Raw genomic sequence first — 20,871 nt, 5'->3', positions numbered from 1 at the left:
GAGGTTCTTTTGCATCCGCCGTATAGTCCGGACCTTGCACCAAGTGATTACCACCTGTTTTTGTCCATGGCGAACGAGTTAGGTAGTCAGAAGTTAGCCACAAAAGAGGCCTGGGAAAATTGGCTATCCGAGTTTTTTGCCAATAAGGAAGCGAGCTTCTATAACAGGGGTATTATGAAGTTGGCATCTCGTTGGGAACAAGTCATCGAACAAAACGGCGCATATTTGACTTAAAACAGATGATTGTAACTAATTTTATGAACAAATGAAAATTAAAAAAAATACCGCAGGACTTTTTTGACAGCCTAATATATATAGATTAAAGCGAATCTAAGCCAATGTAAAGCCTAGTCTTCTTAGAAAAAATATTACACATGCAGAAAACATGGATTTTGTTTTCGTAATTATTGATTGTATTTGTTTTTTTATAGTTCACATGATTTGAAAATAGAGGGCGCTCTATTTTTTTTTGTATGAAAGCTGAGGTTTTGCACATAACATTTCCAAAAATCAGAGAGGCGTTTTTTCTTTCGTTTTTGAGTTATGCTTTTCAAAGTTAACATGTTTTCAGCCTTCGTTTTATATTCTTTTGTGACTAGACTATCATTTTATCCGTAGATACTTGAATCAAATTCGATGATTGCTTTTGTATCTCATAAATTAATTTTTTTTTATAAAATTGGATTCAATATTTTGATAATACAACCTTAGGGGCTGTCCACATACCACGTGCACAGAAAAAGCACGATTTTAGACTCCCCCCTCCCCCTTCGTGGACACCCGTGGACACTTACATTCCCCTCCCCCGGTTGTCCACGTGGACATTATTCCTTATTTTATTAGAATAATTGAGGAACTAACTAAATTGCACATGAAATAAATTTTATTTCCATTTATGTTTATTTTATTTCAAATTTTACTAGCTATAGTCTGCCTGCCACGCTTTGCTGTGCACAGAGTGGCAACACAAAGCATATGGTTCATATGAGTTTAATTGTGAAATATTTGTAATACTTTGTTTTTCGATTATCTGCGAGGATATAAGCTACCTGGTTTGCCAACACGGAAACGCGCAATATATAGTTGAACAATCCACATCCGAATATAAATCACACAATTCCAATTGATCTTGAGCAACGTCAATCGAATAAAAATAGATGGATTTAAAATTATTATCAGATACAATATTAGTTCACGATTTTTCGAACACTTGCAAGGAGATGTGTTGCTATCACATTAAATACATATTCAATACTAAAAATTTAATTTACACAGCTTTATTTAAGAAGGGTGCTTATTTCATCTAGAAATCTTAAAGGTCCCTGAGCAACCACTATCCTTGAAGTGGATTGTATATTGTGTCATAATATGAGTTTCATCAGTGTCGAACTTTTCGAGTTTTTGAAACGCACAAAAACGAACAGAACAATTTTATATGCATAAATTATTTTTTATCAATTCAAATAAAATCAAGAAAATAAAAGATAAAATAAAATAAAAGAAAGTAGGAAACATGCTCTACAAATAATGATGACATGAACATAAAAAATACAGCATTTTCAAGCTACAAATTCCTAATTTAGGGATATCGTACGTACTTATTTTTAGTTTCATGTCTATATGCGTTGTCGACAAAAGACATTGCTAGAAAAAAATCGGTTTTGGATTGCTCTCAAAGTTTTTATAGAGTTTAAAAATATAATCCCAATAACAATCCAATCAACCTGATTATTTCGCTTCCATTTGATGCATAGAAAGTTCCAGTAGAACTATTTTCTACAGTGGTATTCTCTATCGAATGGAAAATTACCCTTTAATTTTGAATTAAGAATATTTCATGAAATAATGAATGCACAGCAAATCGATGGCCAAAACTACCCACTGCAAACTTGAAAATATTCTATACAAAGTCCAATTGTTTTGATGAATGCATTATTTTATAACAGAATTACATGTTTCAAAAATCACTCATACTTTCCGATGACGCATTTTGCTCCTCTATTTTTTTGTCGAGTGTAATTCTTTTTCTACTCCGGAATACGATTGGTCACAGGAAATGTCGGTTCATTTACATACTCGTTTCATTTTTAATCTTCAGCACAATACGAAACCTTTTCCGCCATAGTTCGGGGAATTTTCAGAGGATACTAATAGCGTATTCAAAGTATTATCAATATATATATATATATATATATATATATATATATATATATATATATATATTTCTATTTTTCAACTGCTTATTGATCATTCTGTATTGAGTGTCTAGATAAATTCCAAAATGCTCACGGGGAAAATTACATAACTATTCATCGATTTTTGGCCTACCTTGCCCGAAAAGTTATTTGTATTGCTCTTTACGCCCCTATTCTACATTCCACCGGATTTGCATTTCGATCGAAACCATCATTTCGTTCGAGTTATAATTTTGTATTCCCTATTTCGAACATTTTGCCCATTTAATGTTCGAAGAGTAACAGATCAAACGAAATGCAAAAACAACAGAATACAGAATGGAATTTTATCAAGTAGTTCGAAATATTTCGAATCGAACGAAATACAGAATAGGGGTGTTAGTTTTCCTCCGTTTCAATTCGTATCAAAGATCGCTTATAAAATTCGAACAGTTCACTAGATTGCAATTCAATTTTTTTGTTCATTTTTCCCAAAAAATCATAGAAACCTGCTGCCCGATTGAAACAGGGTAATTAACTTTCTATAAAAATTAAAAGAAATGTTTAAACTGTTGAGAAAACCTCCTCATAAATAGAAAACAATATTGAAAAATATGTTGTTAGTTAACTGATTCGGAATATTTCAGGTGATAGAGGGTCATATTTGATGAAAAATCTTCAACGCTTATGGTCAAATCCCAACTACGAAGGAAATTTCAATTGCTTCAATTTGAGGAAAGTTTTGCATATAATTTTGTTAGGAAACATCTAGATTAGTGGAAGATAACAATAAGGATAACAGTTTGGTGTCAAGGAAAGAATTGTTGAGTGGTTGGAGAGCTTCAAGTTGGTTGATAGAAACAATCCAGTTTATCATGCATTTTTGGAAAATTAATAAAAACCCATAAAAAATACAATTTTTTTAGTTCTTTTTACCTCTAAAAGTTACTTGGTTCAATTCATTTGAATGTTTTACGACTGCATTCTACGCAAAAAAATTATAGTTCAAATGAGCAGCATGATCACTCTAAGTAAAATTAGGCTTAAGAAAAGTTCAATAACTCTGTCCTGCGTAGCTAGATTTTTTCATCAAATATGATCCTCTATCACCTCCTGAATATTCCGAATCAGCTACCTAATTCCTGGTATTTAGAATAGAATACTGGCTCAATTGTTCAAAGTTTGACGACTAGCGGTGCAAGGAAAATCTCATGCAAATGTAAATATTCATTATCAGAAATTATCGAGTTTAAAATACTTTGGAAAAATGATTTCACACGCAATTCTGTATGAAAAACTATACAGATATTATTATCTTAAGACTAACTGTTCTCGAGATATAACAAAATCTATAGAAAATTGTATTTGATGAAAAAAAAAACATTTACGCATATAATGAAATCTCAACCATTATGGAATCGTTTTATTTTTACAGTTTTGTGCTATGAAGGTCTATGCATAACCGGTAACTATAAAAGTTCGATCATAGGAAATAGCTTGTTCATTCACAGTTTACATGATATATTTTTATAATACAGATTTCACTGAAGAAGATAATTGATATGAGAAAAAGTATATGAATGTTTGACTGGGCAGTACTCTCAGGCGGTTTATTGATACGGATCATTTTGAAATTCTAGAATATGTGTAATTTATATTATTTTTTTTTGAATGTACAGGTGATTGTATCCAAAAAAATATTCTTCCTGTCCACGTGAACTCGGTCTATACACCCTCCCCCCTCTCCGTTGTCAAGCGTGGACATTTTCTTACCCCCTAAACCCCCTAAAAAAATGGATCATGAAAAGTTTAGTAATTATATTTTTTTACTCTCTGGCACTTGGTCCACTCTGTCTGAACAAGGTATAATAATATATTCGATCAACTTTTCAATAACTATGAATTGTGCGTACATTGTGTTTCAATATGAGAAAGTCCATTGAAGGACAAAAGAAAAATTCTCTGATGCGAGGAAATCCAACATTTCATTTGAGATTCCTTCCATTTTCTGGTTGTCAGAAAAACGTCGCTATAGTCGTATGCACCTGGTCCACTCTGACTGCATACTATTATCAGCTTTTACTAATCAGTCAAAATAAATTGATGCCATAAACCTGGCTGTTTACAACATAAGTGTGATCTGATAGAAGAAGAATGTATAGTAAGGTGCCAATGAATGTATGGGAAAAAATCGGGGTTTTCGAAAAAAATGATGCCAAGTGTCTTAAAATTGCATGAAACGTCGAGATCTAGTGTCATCTAGAATTTTTTTTTTCAAAATTCGACACTATGGGACTTATTTTTTTCGGAATACGAAACGAAACGTATGGTTTTGGGTATCAATAAAAATAGTTATCTCGATTTTTCATTCGGAACTTACTGCTAAATGTTGATTTGCACGATAATATACCCTCTGCAAAATAGTAGCTCATTCGAACTTCATTCATTAGTGTCACAGGCGTAAAAATTTGAGTTTTTTTAAAAACCGAGAAATCACCGGAAATCGGGATTTTCAAAAAAAAAAAAAATGATGCCAAAACTCTTAAAATTGCATGACACATCGAGATAGTTTAAAAAAAAAAATTCTTGTCTTGTGTCTATTCAGACTGAAAAACGACCAAGCGCCAAAAAAAAAATTTTTTTTTTACAACATTTTTTTTTCAAGATAACATTGGCGATCTTTCATTTTTCAAGAAAACTCAAATTTTTACGTCTGTGACACTGATAAATGAAGTTCGAATGAGCTAATATTTTGCAAAGGATATATTATCGTGCAAATCAACATTTCACAGCGAGTTCCGAATGAAAAATCGAGATAACTATTTTTATTGGTACCCAAAACCATACGTACCGTTTCCTATTCCGAAAAAAAATAAGTCCCAGAGTGTAAATTTGTGAAAAAAAATGATTTTCGAGATGACACTAGATCTCGACGTTTCATGCTATTTGAAGACACTTGGCATCATTTTCTTCGAAAACCCCGATTTCCTTTACACCCCCTTGGGTGATTTTTCGATTTTCAAAAAATTCAAACTTTGACCATTTTGCGTCACTCTCCCTTAAGTCCGATTGAGCTAATATTTGGCATAGGGTGTTTTTTCGAGGTGGTGCACATTTTTTATGACGTAACTTTTTGAAAATAGAAATGACCATTTTCATTGGCACCCTAATGTACAGCTACAGCTTAAGGGTACCTGAAGCAGTACGGGTGGGGATATGTTGGCAACACGGATTCGCGAGTTCCTTATCACCCTAACAATGTACCACAGGGAGTACCACAGGATGGGCGAAAGCTTGACAAATGTCAGATCGATAACGCAGTTTCAGAGATCAATAGAAAAACAACCACAACAACCATCTTGAAATTGATTACAAAACGTTGTGCTGAATTCCTAAAATTGTTACTAATTAATTGTGGCTCACATTAGGACCGCAACATATTGTTACGGCACGGCGGGTAGATTGAAGTAGAGGACGAATAAATGTAAGCAACGAACAGAAGTAAAACATGTAAAAAAATGAACTAAAATAGTTGAATTACAGCTTAAAGCATATACTCAAACAAGACATACGAGTTCGCTATAAAGAAGTCCGAAACAAAATCACTCCCGTAACAAGACTACTATTAACTCATTTTTTCTCATTCTGTTACTTAGTCTGATCTGACGGTAACACAAGGAAAATGTTTCGTGTCGAGAGATGTCCCCAGCAAGCTAAACTTCTTTTTTTTTCAGATAAAATCGCAAGAAAACTCCTGATGAGTCTCAGGATAAAAAACAAGGTTTTTTTTACAAATAATATAGAATTTGGATTTGGATTTGGATATAGAATTTGAAATCCACAAGGAAAAATGCCTGCAAACATCGACCATACACATAAATTACTCAATGATCCGCAATTGGGTGCCATGTTGATATTTTGGACGATTGTGGTTCATCAATACATTGTCCAAAAGCTCATGTGAGATATTCCAAGAAATGTTCATAATCTCATCAAACCAACATTCTAATAGTTTTTTAAAAAATTTCTTTGGAAAGCAACCAAGCCGTTTATTTTGGAAGCTCTACTTTTATGTGCTATTGGATCAATAGAAGCATTAACAGCTTGAGATGAATTGAGACTCGGGGTATGAAATATGTGTAAGCAAACGCTTCAATAATACAATATAAAAATAAAATTTGTCCTCCCCATACTTTGTTCGGGGAACGCTGAAGCACTTCCTACAGTCATGGCAACTCACCTTAATTTCATCTCGCATTATAGTGACATTGGTGCACTTGGCCATGTCATCGCGCGTGGATGGTCTTGTTTTGTCTCTAACGAATTTTTTTTCCGTACCGAGCAAACTCCTTCAAGTTTCTTCGAATTTGCATACGAATGTTGCGCTAGACTCTATGTATTACATTATCATATTTTCTACTGTTCATTCTCTCAAGCCACACGAGACTGTATCCAGCGTCTTGTCTCTACAGTTTTCTTTCTTCCCTTCATGCACCGACACGAAGGTTCGCTAAGAGGGGACCCATTTTCGCCCGTCAGAACATCTTGGGCGAAGAAATGGTGGCGTTGAAAATTGCGCGAATGTTCAACTCTGATTATTCCACCCTATTGTATGGTTTAGAAAATTTCATGCATTCATTCTGCTTAGAATAGAATAAGTCAACAGTAGCTGTTTACTCGTTTCGAAAGGTTACCATGTAAAGCGCAGACAATCCCCGCAAGAAGAAAAAATTATGCAAATGAAAAAGCCAACTGTGAAAAGTAATCCTCTGCTACGTTTCGCCCGCCGAAGTAAAGTTTATGGAACGTGTAGGATCACAGGATTTTCTCTCGCCGACACTGCTGGGGCTGCGTGTGTATTAATATGTGTCGGCGGATGCGTTGATGGGTGGGAGAAAGCTTGTTTGTTTGGTGCAAAAAGTAGCTCTGGAGCTTGCAAGACCATTTTTCAACACCCTTTGCATTGGAATCGAAATTGAACACGACGACGATGGGAAAGGATGGGAGCGTTTATATTGCGTTCATATTCTGAATCTTCACGTCGTTTCGCGGCGCGAGAGGAGGAGGGGGATGTGGCAGCAAGATGGGATCATATGGCACAGACTCTTCGATGCTCGTAAATTGGGCGAGAAGCGATGAAAAGGGTGAATAAATTATTAACCCCACGGAGAGCTGCTCCTCCGAATGAATTCAATATGGTAATAGATGTATCCCATTTCGGAGCACGACGGGAGGGGATATCGTGTTGAACAGCGTTTGAATTTAACCGGTGTGATTTCCGTTATTCATGATTAGTTGAGACATAAGCTGTCTGCGTAAACAATCGGTATTCGCTTCATGTTGACGCCGTATTCACAGGAGATTCCAAAAACTTGTTTCCGTGTTTCCGTCAGTAGGAGGAAAATAAGACGGAGAGAAGTGCCATTTCCCGGATTCTCTTTCGAAGACTCTACGGTAAACTAACCTAGCAACTCTTATACGAGGGTCACTATTTATATTTCGGGAATAGGAACAAAAACAAATAGTTAAGCTGCGAATATATTTTTATTGTTTTTCAATAAATCGATACACTTTTGCATGCGCCTAAACCAATTTTCAAAGCATTTATTCCAATCGACACGAGCCTTTTTTTTGAGCGATTGTCAAATTATGTGGGATCCAACGTGAACATAATTTTCGCACAACTAAGTGTTCATGTAAAATCGCATATATACTGGTGGAACTAATGCTTAGGAATGCCTCAATCTCACAATAGGTTACATGACGATCTTGCTTAATCATTTCGTGCACAGCATCGATGTTTTCTGGCACTACAGTCGATTTTGGACGACCTTCACGAAACTCGTCGGACAGCGAACTACGACCACGATTGAATTCACTATACCAGCGATACACAGTGGTTTTTGATGGAGCTTCATCGCCAAAAGTCAAATTAAGTTGATTGACGCACTCTTGTTGTGATAATCCACGTCGAAAGTCGTAAAAAATCATCGCACGAAAATGTTCACGATTCAGTTCCATTTTTTTGCCGAGACCAAACTTTCAACTAAATATAAAATAAACAAATAGCGTCCGTATGACAAAATGTTCTGAGTACGTATATCGTCAAAAATGTCAAACTTTACGATGGAACCGTCAGATGGACTCACATGACATCAGTGTTGCCAATTCCCGAAATATAAATAGTGACCCTCGTACTACTCGATGGTATCTTTTGCTATAGCAAAAGATACCGAACGCTAAGCAGACGACGTTCTCCTTCACGTGGTCCTGGGATCCTATCTACACTTATTCTACCATTCCTTACGTTTCTCAAAATGCGTTCTTCTCTGTTATTATGTTTCTGCATAATTCAGTGTTTCTTAAAATAGTACAAATTGTCCCTGCTAGCTAATTATCATCCAGATTATGCTGTTTTCCATGAACGTGGTACGTTCGTTGTGTTCGCTTCTATATTCCGTCAACCCACTGTTTTAACGACTATGTTAGTTCAATCAGATAGCGATTGCGACTATTGTACTTTCGGAGTGCTCAAATAAAAGAAAGCGGCGTTATCTTTACCTGCATCGAACTCGGAACTGAAAGAGTTTGATTGTTTGTTGAATGTGTACAGAGCAGAATATAGAGAATATCCTAACAAACTATAACAAGAAATAAAAATATTAAAGTGAGGGGCTCAGAAGGGAAGGGGTATAAATGACATGTTCGAATTTCTCTTCATCGACTTTCTCGTTTGGTCATAACTTAGATGCAAACACATTCTCAGCTTATTCGACAATGTGGACCATAGGTCGGACCTCAATTAGCGGTTTCGATAGCAAAATATAATTGGAACGTTTTTGCAGCTGAGTTATCCACGAAAGAAAACGTTGATGGACAGAAAATCGATCAAGCCACTTACACCCCTTTCTTTCTGAGCCTCTCAAATAAATTATACTCCTTGAATTATTTATTTATTCAAGTAGGGCGTTCAAATGGTCTTTCTCAAAACCGTAAGATGAAAATTTAGGTATTGTTCATCTCCAAGACAAATGAACTTTTTAACACTTGAGCATCTAAAATTCGAGACATCATCATCATCAAACATTTATTAACTACTAGCTGACCCGGCAAACTTCGTCCCGCCCAAAATTTGTGTTTTGTTATCAATACCTTCAAACATTAACGTTTTCTTACTAAGCGCAAGTTCATGATTGATCTTCTAATTGACCCCGTTGGATTTACCTTTTACTAAAAAACTCGTAGTATAGGTCGGACTCGATTATCCGGGATTCGATAATCCGGAATTTTAGACTCGATTATCCGGAGTATTTTTTGATTTTCGGAAATTTTGAATAATTTGTATAATAATTCCATATTGAATAGCTAATATCAAATGAAAGGGCTTAACCGGTAGAATGAAGTTGTTTATGAAAAATGCAAATCCAAGATGACGGCCACTACAAAATGGCGGATTTTATATTTTCTCAGAACCCCATCAATATGGGTATCAAATGAAAGGGCTTAACTAGTAGAACACAGTTTTTTATGAAAAATTTAAATCCAACATGGGCGCCACCACAAGATGGCGCCATATATATTTTTTCACAATCCCATCAATATGGGTATCAAATGAAAGGGCTTGACTAGTAGAATACAGTTATTTACAAAAAGGCAAATCTAAGATGGTGGCCACTACAAAATGGTGGATTACATATTTTCTCAGATGAATATGGGTATCAAATGAAAGGGCTTGACTAGTAGAACACAGTTATTTATGAAAAATGCAAATCCAAAATGGTCGCCATCACAAAATGGCGCCATTATTTTTATCAAAGCTCCATCAATATGGGTATCAAATGAAAGTGCTCGACTGGTAGAACACAGTAGATCATGAAAAATCCAAATCCAAGATGACCGCAGTTCCCAAATAAACAATTACTTTTCAATGGATCCATCCAGCTTGCCTTGTTTGTATGTATGTTTGAGTGTTTGTAGGACTGTCCCACATTAATAGAAAATTGACCTCGTTCCTGTTGACTGATTGACCGGAAATTTGGAACATACATTTAATTCTACTGTCATTATAAAACTACCTATTCCATGATCTTGAAAAATTCAATTTGGCCACCGCTAAAAAATGGCTGAATGGCTTGACTAGGAGAATACACTACACTATGAACAACATAAATTCGAAAAAGTCGCCGCCACAATATGGTCGATGTATTTTTTGCAATCTCCTCAATATTGGTATCAAATAAAATGATTTGACTAATAGAATGCAGTGCATCATCAAAACATTCCGAAAAAAGTTAGGTAAGAAATAAAAATAAAATTTTTTTTTTAATGGTTTTAATGTAGAGCCGTTTACTGATGATACAGATAATTTACTAAAAATTAGAAAATACAATAATTAAATAAAACTTATTAAGTTAAACGGTTTAATATGCTAAAAGCTTGAAAATAATTAGACAAGTAGCAGTTAGTAGTTATCACATCCGTTCCTTCATTAATCTAGGGCAATGATGAGACTAAAATAAAATCTTGGGGTATATGATGAAACAACTGACTGTGGATAATGGAAATCCAACGTTTATTTCTTACATAACTTTCATCGGAATATTTTTATGATGTACTGTATTCTATTATTCAAATCATTTCATTTGATACCGATATTGAGGGGATTGCAAAAAATACATTGTCGACCATTTAGTGGCGGCAACATTTTTGAATTTATTCATTTTATTTCGTATTCTCCAAGTCAAATCATTCAGCCATTTTTGACGATGGCCAAATTGAATTTTTCAAGATCATGGAATACGTAGTTTTATAATGACAGTAGAATTAAAGGTATCTTCCAAATTTCAGATCAACCAGTCAACAGGAACAGGAAAATATGTAATCCGCCATTTTGTTGATATCTCGGCTCATGTCCAATCACTACAACCTAAACGCGCATCTCTATCGCATTGGGTTCGCAGCAAACAATCTTTGTGATTGTGGCGATGGCTACCACGACATCGAGCATGTTGTCTGGTCGTGTATCCGGTTCCATGCTGCTCGCTCTCAGCTCTCTAGAGCACTGAGAGCACAAGGCAGACAATCGGATATCCCCGTCCGGGATATCTTAGGTAGCCGTGATCCTGATCTTCTGCTTCATCTATACCTGTTCCTCAGAAACGCCGATGTCAACGTTTAATAATGTTTCCTTCGTTGTGTCCCTGTTTCATATCCCTCCTATCCGATCTATAAACTTTTACTTAGTCGCGGCAATACATACACACACTCTTTACAGATACACGGGCCAGAGGTTGTGCAGTCCATTGATGATCCAACAAGAGCCAAAGGTTGTACCGCTCATGACAACTCTACACGAGCTGATGATTGCGCCGGCTAGTGACCATTCTATCCTGGATTCTTCGAGTCGAGAAGACGCACCACGCTAGATATGGGGTACATACTAGGGGGCGTTGCTGATTAATGGTCAGCTGCATCCCAATAGGAAGTATCCCGTGTCGGGCACACGTACAGAGCATTGGAGACAGCAACATCCCAATTACGAGAACACTTGTAATACTAACCTCGAGCCGACCGCGAGTAATCGGTTAAATATTACTAACATTGATAATAAGAAAAATTGTCAAAATATTGAGCTCCGGCCCCGTCAGGCTAACGCCATATGAGCCTTGATAAAAATATATATTTTGGAAAAAAAAAATTTGTTGCGGTAGCCATCTTTGATTTACATTTTCCATAAATAAATGTGTTCTACTGGTCAAGCCCTTTCAATCGATACCTACATTGATGGGATTATGAGAAAATATATACATAATCCGCCATTTTGTAGCGGCCGCCATCTTGGATTTTCAAGATCATGGAATACGCAGAGATAAAGATGTGTTCCAAATTTCAGATCAAACGGTCAATAGGAAAGGGGTGAAATTTCTATTAATGTGGTAAAGCACTACTCACAAAGTTACAAAGTTACAAAGTCACAAACATACGAACGGGTCAACCTAAATAAAACCAGTCAATAAATAAGTGCAAATCATAATTATATTACGTTTACCGAGAGAAAATTCGTTTTTTTATGACTCGATTATCCAGAGGATTCGATTATTCGGAGTGAAAAAAAATCAATACTCCGGATAATCAAGTCCAAACTGTACTTCTACCAAAGCTCATCATTATAATATCAAATTATTTTCAGACACAATTCTCGTTCAAGATTTTTCAACCACTTACAAATAACATGTTCTTCCGTTACATGGAATAAATGTTTGATACAGAAAATATGATAGAATAATGACAGACTCCTCCTCTCTTCTCCTCTTTGAGAGGGGGGATGAGTGTCTATTCACCATAGAAGCGTTTCGTGCACCCTAAAATATTCACATGCCAAATTTGGCTCCATTTGCTTGATTAGTTTTCGAGTTATGCAGAAATTTGTGTTTCATTTGTATGACAGCCCACCCTAAGAGAGGGCGGAGGAGTGTCGAAACATAGAAACCATAGAAATATTTATTGCATCCTGAAACCTCCACATGCCAAATTTGGTTTCGTTTGCTCGATTAGGTCTCGAGTTATGCAGAAATTTGTGTTTCATTTGTATGGGAAACCCCCTTAGAGAGGGGGGAGGAGTGTCAAGCCACCTTAGAAATGTTTCTTCTCCATAAAACCTCCACATGCCAAATTTAGTTCCGTTTGCTTGATTAGTTCTTGAATTATGCGGAAATGTATGCTTCATTTGTATGGCAGCCCCCCTCCCCCCTCAGAGAGACGGGAGGAGTATCTATTCGCCATAGAAACGTTTTGTGTCCCCTAAAACCTTCGCATGCCAAATTTGGTATTCTCCTGATTAGTTTTCGAGTAATGCAGAAATTTGTGTTTCATTTGTATGGCAGAATCCATAAGAATCATAAGAATCAGACAGACAGACAGACAGGCAGAAATCCTTTTTTATAGACATAGATATCATATCACTGTACTAGGTTAGATTATAAATAGTGCATCTTCACTATAGCGAACAATTGCTACTCCGTATTTCGTGTACTGGGAGGGTTTAGAATCATTCGAAAAATTTTATTTGTTTTCTTGTATTGATGTTTTTAAATTGTATTTCGCTGTTACTCTAGTTAACCTTCATGGTCGGTACAATTTGAGGAGCACAAATTAGGCCAATAGAAATGTGGGATTTAGCACGTTGAGATAATACTTGACACTTTTCAATTATTCAATTGTTTATCTAAAAAAAGTTACAGGAAGATTGTGTCCGAGACACGACGGCATATGACGTAGGATAACGTTAGGTTATTTGTTGCATATTGATTTTGGATATGTTTGCAAAACTTCATTAATCTCATTAATCATAATCATAACCAATAATCTATTCGTTAATAATTTGATGGATCTAAAGGAAATTCCGATCCTTGACGAGATGGCTCCTGCGTTATGTATGGATAAAAGGAAAAGTGTATATGTAAAGTGAATGAATAGTTTCTCTGTTTTTGTTCAAACATATTAACATTAACACTGTTGTTCTACATTTTGTTTTATTCTAACTAATAATAATGAAATGAAAGTTCATTTTTCAAGAGTTTTAACCCTTTTGCGTACGATTTGCTTTTCAAAAGAGTGGACCAAATGCAAACGCTCTTCGATGGGTCACGCATCGAGTAATTTCATTACTTCGATGAGCTTATTAGCGCCTTGTGATACGCAGGCGCACTACGAGAGAGCCTCGATGTTGTTCGTTTTCTTCTTCTTCTTCTTTTTGGCTTTAAGAGGGTTTAAATTTTTCAGTTCATTCGCCTCTAGCGCTGTTCGTTTTGGAACAACCATTTTACACCGTGTGAGACTCGATGTTGTACGTGAAGGGGTTAAAATGTTTGTATGTATGAGAGCAGATTTCTCTTTCTTTCAGACTGAACGTCAGCTTAGAACTGTACCAAAAAAAAAAGAACGATGTCTCAAGCAGGGATCGAACTAAGGCCGGCTGAAATGAAATGCTGTTTAACACGACTACGCTATCCACATAACCACTGGTGCTGTTGTACAAATGCGTGAGAATATTACGCCTCATTATAAAATGAAGTTGGATCTTAAAGTATTCGTGTAAAGTATTTTCTGAGAGTAAAAAAAACGTGAGTCTGTATCATTTTCGGCTGGGGCCGTGTATGTGGCAAAGTAATTTGTGTACCACGCCAAAGGGTGATTGCGTATTTATTTGCAATGTGTCTCATCATTGATTTATTTTTCAGAAAAACAAAAAAATTACTTGTTCCTAAATGGGCACCTTTAGGATTTGACATAAAAAAATCCACTTTATGGTTTATTTAAAAATAAAAATAAAAATAGTTAATAGTCAATATGACCCCCTTTTGTGTCGATTACCAACTGACAATGCTTTGGCACGCTCTTCACGGGATTCCGGGGGTGTTGAGGGTCTAGCTCAGCCTTTTTCAACGCAGCAAAATTGTTTTGCTTGTTCGTGACGTTAGTTTTGTCCACCTTGTTGTCCAGAATCGCCCATAAATTCTCAATAGGACTGCCACACCATTGGTTTGATTCGGATCGATCGGCTTTCTTTGCTGTTTTCTTGGCAGTATGCTTCGGGCTCATATATTTCTGGAAGATGTAGTCCCATTTTCAGTATGGATTGTTTGAGGATCTCGAAGTAACCGATGTAACCATCGTCAGTCATAGTTGACCTGGCTAAGTTTCCCACCTCAGCCCATGAGAAACAGCCCCGCACCATGTTGCTTCCACCACTATGCTTCATAGACGGTTGTAGATGCCGTTCCTGGTCGCTCTTCTGTTACGCTAGGAGTCGCATTGTTTAACAACTCGAATTTGAACGCGCTCCCAGAAATCCAGAACTTGTTGATATAGTCCCTCGCAAACTGAAGTCGTTTTTTGTTGGTGTTGCTGATCATCCGTCGAAGTAGCTCTTCAGAGCCCGGTCTACTAAGCGCCATCGAATGGTGCGATTGGAGAGGTCCAAGTGGGTTTTTCGTCACTTTCCGGATGATTAGCGTGTCCATCGCGTCATCGCTGCCGAGCATCTGATGCTTTTGAATGACCAACTGAACCACACCACGGCTTAACACATACTTCCCAGCACATTTTCTGTTATTTTTAAGTTCATTTAATGGTATAAATCAGGATGTAAAACATATTCTAAAAATTAATTTTGGGTGTAGTAAATGAAGCTGAAATTTTGAAACAATAGAACTGAAATTTTTCATATAAATAGAAATAGAAATATTGCATAGGTTATCTTAATGTGCAAATGAACATTTTGCAGTGAGTTTCGTATGAAAAATTGAGATAAAATTTTTTATTGGCACCCCAAACCCTAAGTTCTGCCTCGTATTTCGGAAAAAACGAGTTTGTCCCCTGAGAGTCGATTTTTGATATTTCGATTTCATTTACATTTTATTACCTTTTGGGTGAAATTACTCGAATTTTGACGTCTTTGCGACACTACACCCAACTTTTTTTTTCTAACACATGTTTTGGCATCCCGGTTCATTACATTAAATGAGCCTAAAAATAGCAGAACTCCCCTCCCTCGCGGGACATGCAATTTTGCACTTGGTCGTTTTTTGTCTGAAAAGTCGATTTTCGACGAATTTTTTTTCGAAATAACAATAAATTTCGACGTTTCATGCAATTCTAAGACATTTGTCACAAAAAATTTTATTTGGGTACCACGATTTCCTTTGGGTGCTTTCTCGGTTTTCAAAAAACTCAAACTTTGACGGCTGTGCGACACTAGTAAATGAGGTCCGATTGACCTGATATTTCGCATAGGGTGGGTTTTCGTGGAAATCAACATTTTTAATCCAGCTTGCTTAGAAAATTCGAAGGTCACTTTTTCGCATACATCCACTCTAATATATATATATATACAGCCATTCCATGCCAAACCGATATAGTGGTTATCAGATTTTCGTGATAATAGGTAGTTTTGTTCATTATCGCAAAACAATTGACCCGTATTTTTTATCTTTTCATTAGGATGACTATTTCCATTTTAGGGTTTCCGAGAAATCAACTTTTTCCTCTTTTTTCCAAAAATGACTTTTTCCAAAAACTGTTAACTTTTGAACTACTAGATCGATTCAGATGATCGACATATTATTTTTTTTTTATATCTGTATTATAGTGACTTTCAACACTTTTGGCTGGTTCGTCACTTTTTACTTCCAATTTTGGAAGAATGTTGGGAGTGAGAATTGAACTCGTGATCTTCAGCGTGAGAGGTATGGATGTTACCACTACGCCAGATCGGCTCCAGCTTCGACATATTAAATTAAATCCAATCACCTGGTCTTTATGATTTTTTCAAGAACTAATCAAGCAAACTGAATCAAATTTGGCATGTGGGGGTTTTAGGGGGCAAGAAACATTTCTAAAGTGGTTCAACATTCCTCCTACCTTTCTGAGGGGGAGAATGAAACACAAATTTCTACATTACTTGAGAGCTAATCAAGCAATTTGAACCAAATTAGGCATATGGAGATTTTAGGGTACAGCAAATGTTTCTATAGTGATTGAACACTCCACTCCCTTCTCTAAGGCGAAGGGGGGGTCTGTGAAACGCACTCCTATATCTTCTTCTATCTATACCAATAAAAAAGTATCGTCCAATGTGTTGATAAGAGCAGAACTCGAGGAAGGAGTTGTCCGATTTAAAAGTAAAAGGTACATTCAATGGGGTCGATTAGAAGATCAATCAATGAACAGTTCTACGATTGGTGCCATGAAATTGCTCATAGTAAGAAAACGTGAATGTTTGAAGGTATTGATAACAAAAAACAAATTTTGGGCGGGACGAAGTTTGCCGGGTCAGCTTGTATTTACATAACTAATTTGAATTGAATACAATTTATATAAATAAACTTCTTCAATGCAAAGTCAAATAATCGTGCCGAAGACGTGTTCGCGTAATATTCGAGCTTCGAATAATGACCCAATCCGGATTATTCCTGTTACGATTCACAATTAACTGACGCAACACAACTGCATTTCATGCAATTATTATTCAACTGGTATTGATTCTTCCGGGATTGGGCGCTCAGCTTTCCTTCCGCTGGCTAACATTGGATTAAAGACGAAGCCGAGAGAGAAAGAGGCCGTATCATATAACATCCACCCGTCCTCTCGCCCCCAAACAACACCGTTTGCTACGATGTTCGGTACGACACTGAATTGGCTTTGGAGACTAGATCAATTTTCGCACTTTTCCGAGCATGCATTGCACATACAAATGGAACTGCTTTTCCAGCATTTGGCACTCATCCTCCTTTCCCACTCCCCCATTCCACACATAGTTGAATTGTTTTTGTTTTTGGTTGGGAGGCTGTGTATGAATTTTCCCTAGCTCAATGCATTGTCTAAGCCTACATCCCAACATATTGTGTCGAAAAAGGACTCAAGTGGAATTGAATAGCCGGCTGTTGTGTTGTTGCTCACCGTTCCGTTCCTAGCCGTGGCCGGGTGTATTCGTCTGGTTTCGCTGTCGGATTGGCGCTTTCAGGGTGAAATTTACGAACTAAAACTTCCTCCCGGTGGTGGGCAATTATCCGTAAAGCTGGAGGAGCTGTAGATTTCGACTAAAGCGAGTGGGACCGATCGCTACGAGTACGATGAGAGTGAATATTCTGCCGCTGAATAGCGGCATAATTTATCGAATGACGCATGAGATAAACTAGCGCTTAATGGGCTAACTTCAGCAGTTGGAAAACATTCCTAGGCCTGGTTTTAGGACGACGACGACGTTATTATTTGGTATGGTTGGTGAGGATTATTGCTATTGTTTCAAGTTATCATGGCCGATCTCATAGGGGTGGTTTGTGGCGGCGAATGGTTTTCGTCGTGTGCGTTCCGCCGCAACTGTGTGTCACGTTAGTTTAATTTCATTTTTCCCTTTTTATCTTTCAGGATTGTAATTTGTGTTGGGAGGATTCATTGGCTGAATTTCGCAGTAAGTACTTTTATTATATTACTTTCTCGCATTATGGACTTCAACGAGCCAATGATATTACCAGCTTTCATACTGCCGTCAAAATTCAAACCAGTTAAAATGCAAAAAAAACCATTGAATGGTGCTGAGTATTAGCGAACCATTGTCATTGTTCATAATTCGGTTACTTGCACTTTGAATAGTTCTTCTTGAGCACGAATCATTTATGAAACTCAAAGAGATCTTGTTAGCATTCGGTGTTCTTCTTTGTTGTGCTTTGAAGAATCGAAATAATTATTTTCATAAGATGAATTTCTCGGTACTGTTGAGAAATACAATCCACCCTCAGTCGAATAATCAACTACCGTTTGTTCAACACCTTTTGTTGGTGAGTTTACTTCGCCGTTCTCTCCCAAACAACTGAACTTTGCAATGGCACATAAATTTGGGGTCTAATATAAAAGAATGTCTGTGTGTAAGTAATCAATTTTACGAAGCGCACCCTAGGGGTGCCTTTCATCCGATGCTTCTGTTGGTCTGCTATCCTGGTGCAGGATTTATGCGCTTACAAGAAAGTTTTCCACCGGTCTGCACTACGAGAAGAAACAGAGGCGAGGTAAAACCGTTGTTATGCCCGCGAAAAAAATGAGGGCATTATTTTCTGACCGATGGTAGATACATTAATGAGGTCTTCACTCAGGTTTTTCTCTGCCTGTTTCTACGGTACTTTGACCGATTTCGTTTCGACTAATTGCTTGACGCGTTGATTACATCGCCAATGATTGATGTGTAACGTAGAAACGAAGATTGACAGGCGGTTGTTTACAAGCCCAAACAATATATTGCAACGCGCGGAGGAAAGGCCAGACACGAACGCAGACTCTTGGGGAGGGGACGCAGGGAGAGTTATGTTAGTGGGTGTCTCCATAGGAGCGACAAGTAGTATTTCCGGCTCTGACGTAGTAATTTTGTTTAGGCTTGTAGGGAACAAACGAGACATGAGCATGCGCGTTGCAGCGTAAGCATCGTGTGTTTTGGTGAGTTCCATGAATGTTGCAGTTAGTTTCAGGGTGGTCTGTTAATAGCGGACACACGTGGACTCGTGTACTAATGAGTTGGAGTACATAAAAAACAGAAAAACGCTTACTATACTGAATTATGTATTATATAAAATATTTCTCAAATTAATACGAAACTATAGAAGTTGCCTACAATAAAAAGAAATAAAAGAAGTGATAATAATAGAATAATAGAAAACGTTAATTGCACAAAAAAGTACAAACTAGCACCAGAAGTGAGATTACATAGCTATGGCGACTTCAATCAAAATAAAGTAGACTTCATTCCCGACAACGATAATGAATGCATTCTACTTCCAGTTGTCGGGGAAAATAAAACCCTCCATTATATATTTGACGGAATTGCACATCTCGGTTTGATCAAATAAATCACGTGAAAAATTCCCAAAATTTTTATTTAGACCTATTATTCACTAACATCACCGACGACTTTTGTGTCAATGAGTCCATGACTCCCCTTTAGAAAAATGAAAACTTCCACACAGCAATTGAACACTCAATCTTTATACATAACAGTTAATTGCCCATATAGCCTACAAGCCATAGAATGGCAAACTTTATTAAACAGCGCAGGAGATGTCAACTTATCAGTACATATTCTTTACGGAATTCTGAATAACATAATATCAGAATTTGTGCCGTAGAAAAGAAGACGAAGAAATTCAACCAGAAAATATCCTATTTGGTTTAACGCTCGAATAAGAAATTTAAAGAATATAAAACACAAAGCACCCAAAAAATACGAAGTCATTAAAATTTTCTGGAATATCAGAATATTTCTCAAGAACTAAATTTTACCATGAAAAGTGCACACGTAGGGTATATTGGAAAGATCTAAACTGGAGTCAAATCATGTCCGAAGAAATTCCTTAATTACGTAAAGTCTAAGCTCAAAAACAATAGCTCCCCAGCATCTCGATGCAAATGTGGCCAAAAATTCGGCCAAAAAAAAGCTCGATTGGCAAGCACGTGTGGCATGCGATCGTCAACTTTTTTCACAAAAGGGATTATACAGGGTTTTCCAACTTTAAATTCCGAAAGTAAATTGAAATAAAACACACTTAGAATTCGAATTTCGATGAAACTTTTATTTCAAATTAAAGTTTGGTTTATGCCATTATGTGTGAAATACAACATAATTCAAATGTCCACCTAGGGCTTCCTCGCACCCCTTGATCCGGAACAGGTAATTTTCGATGACTTTTCGGCACATATGGGGCGGTATCTCGGTCATAACTTCACGAATGTTGTCTTTCAAATGTTCAAGAGTTTGCGGAGAGTTGGCACGGTCTTTCGCATAACCCCACAAAAAAAAGTCTAGCGGGTTCAAATCGCATGATCTGGACGGCCAATTGGCATCACCAAAACGCGAAATTATGCGTCCCTCTAATTTCGTTCGCAATATGGCCATGTTCGGTCGTGTTGTGTGGCACGTGGCGCCGTCCTGCTGAAACCACATGTCATCCGTATCCATATCTACAATTTGTGGCAAAAAAAAATCGGTTAACATGCGGCCATAGCGCTCTCCATTCACAGTTACCGTCTCGCCGTCCTCGTTTTCAAAGAAATCGGCCCGATGACTCCACCAGATCATAATGCGCACCAAACAGTGACTTTTGGCGGATGCAATGGCCTCTCAACAATCACGTGTAGATTTTCTGAGCCCCAT

General features: G+C 37.0%; 1 protein-coding gene across 2 annotated transcripts in view; it reads left to right on the top strand.

Moving 5' to 3' along the window:
* The window catches only part of LOC129776503 (tRNA-dihydrouridine(16/17) synthase [NAD(P)(+)]-like), a 258,069-nt gene that overhangs the window by 7,993 nt on the left and 229,205 nt on the right, over nt 1–20,871 (top strand). For both annotated transcript variants that reach the window (XM_055782183.1, XM_055782184.1), the window contains exon 2: nt 18,102–18,144. The gene's annotated coding sequence lies outside the window, so the exon portion shown is untranslated. The remainder of the gene's footprint in view (nt 1–18,101; nt 18,145–20,871) is intronic.

The sequence above is a fragment of the Toxorhynchites rutilus genome, chromosome 3 (genome assembly GCF_029784135.1).
Source record: "Toxorhynchites rutilus septentrionalis strain SRP chromosome 3, ASM2978413v1, whole genome shotgun sequence".
NCBI lineage: Eukaryota > Metazoa > Arthropoda > Insecta > Diptera > Culicidae > Toxorhynchites > Toxorhynchites rutilus.
Note: the sequence above shows the minus strand (reverse complement) of the source record. Positions and strands in the feature narration are given on the sequence as shown.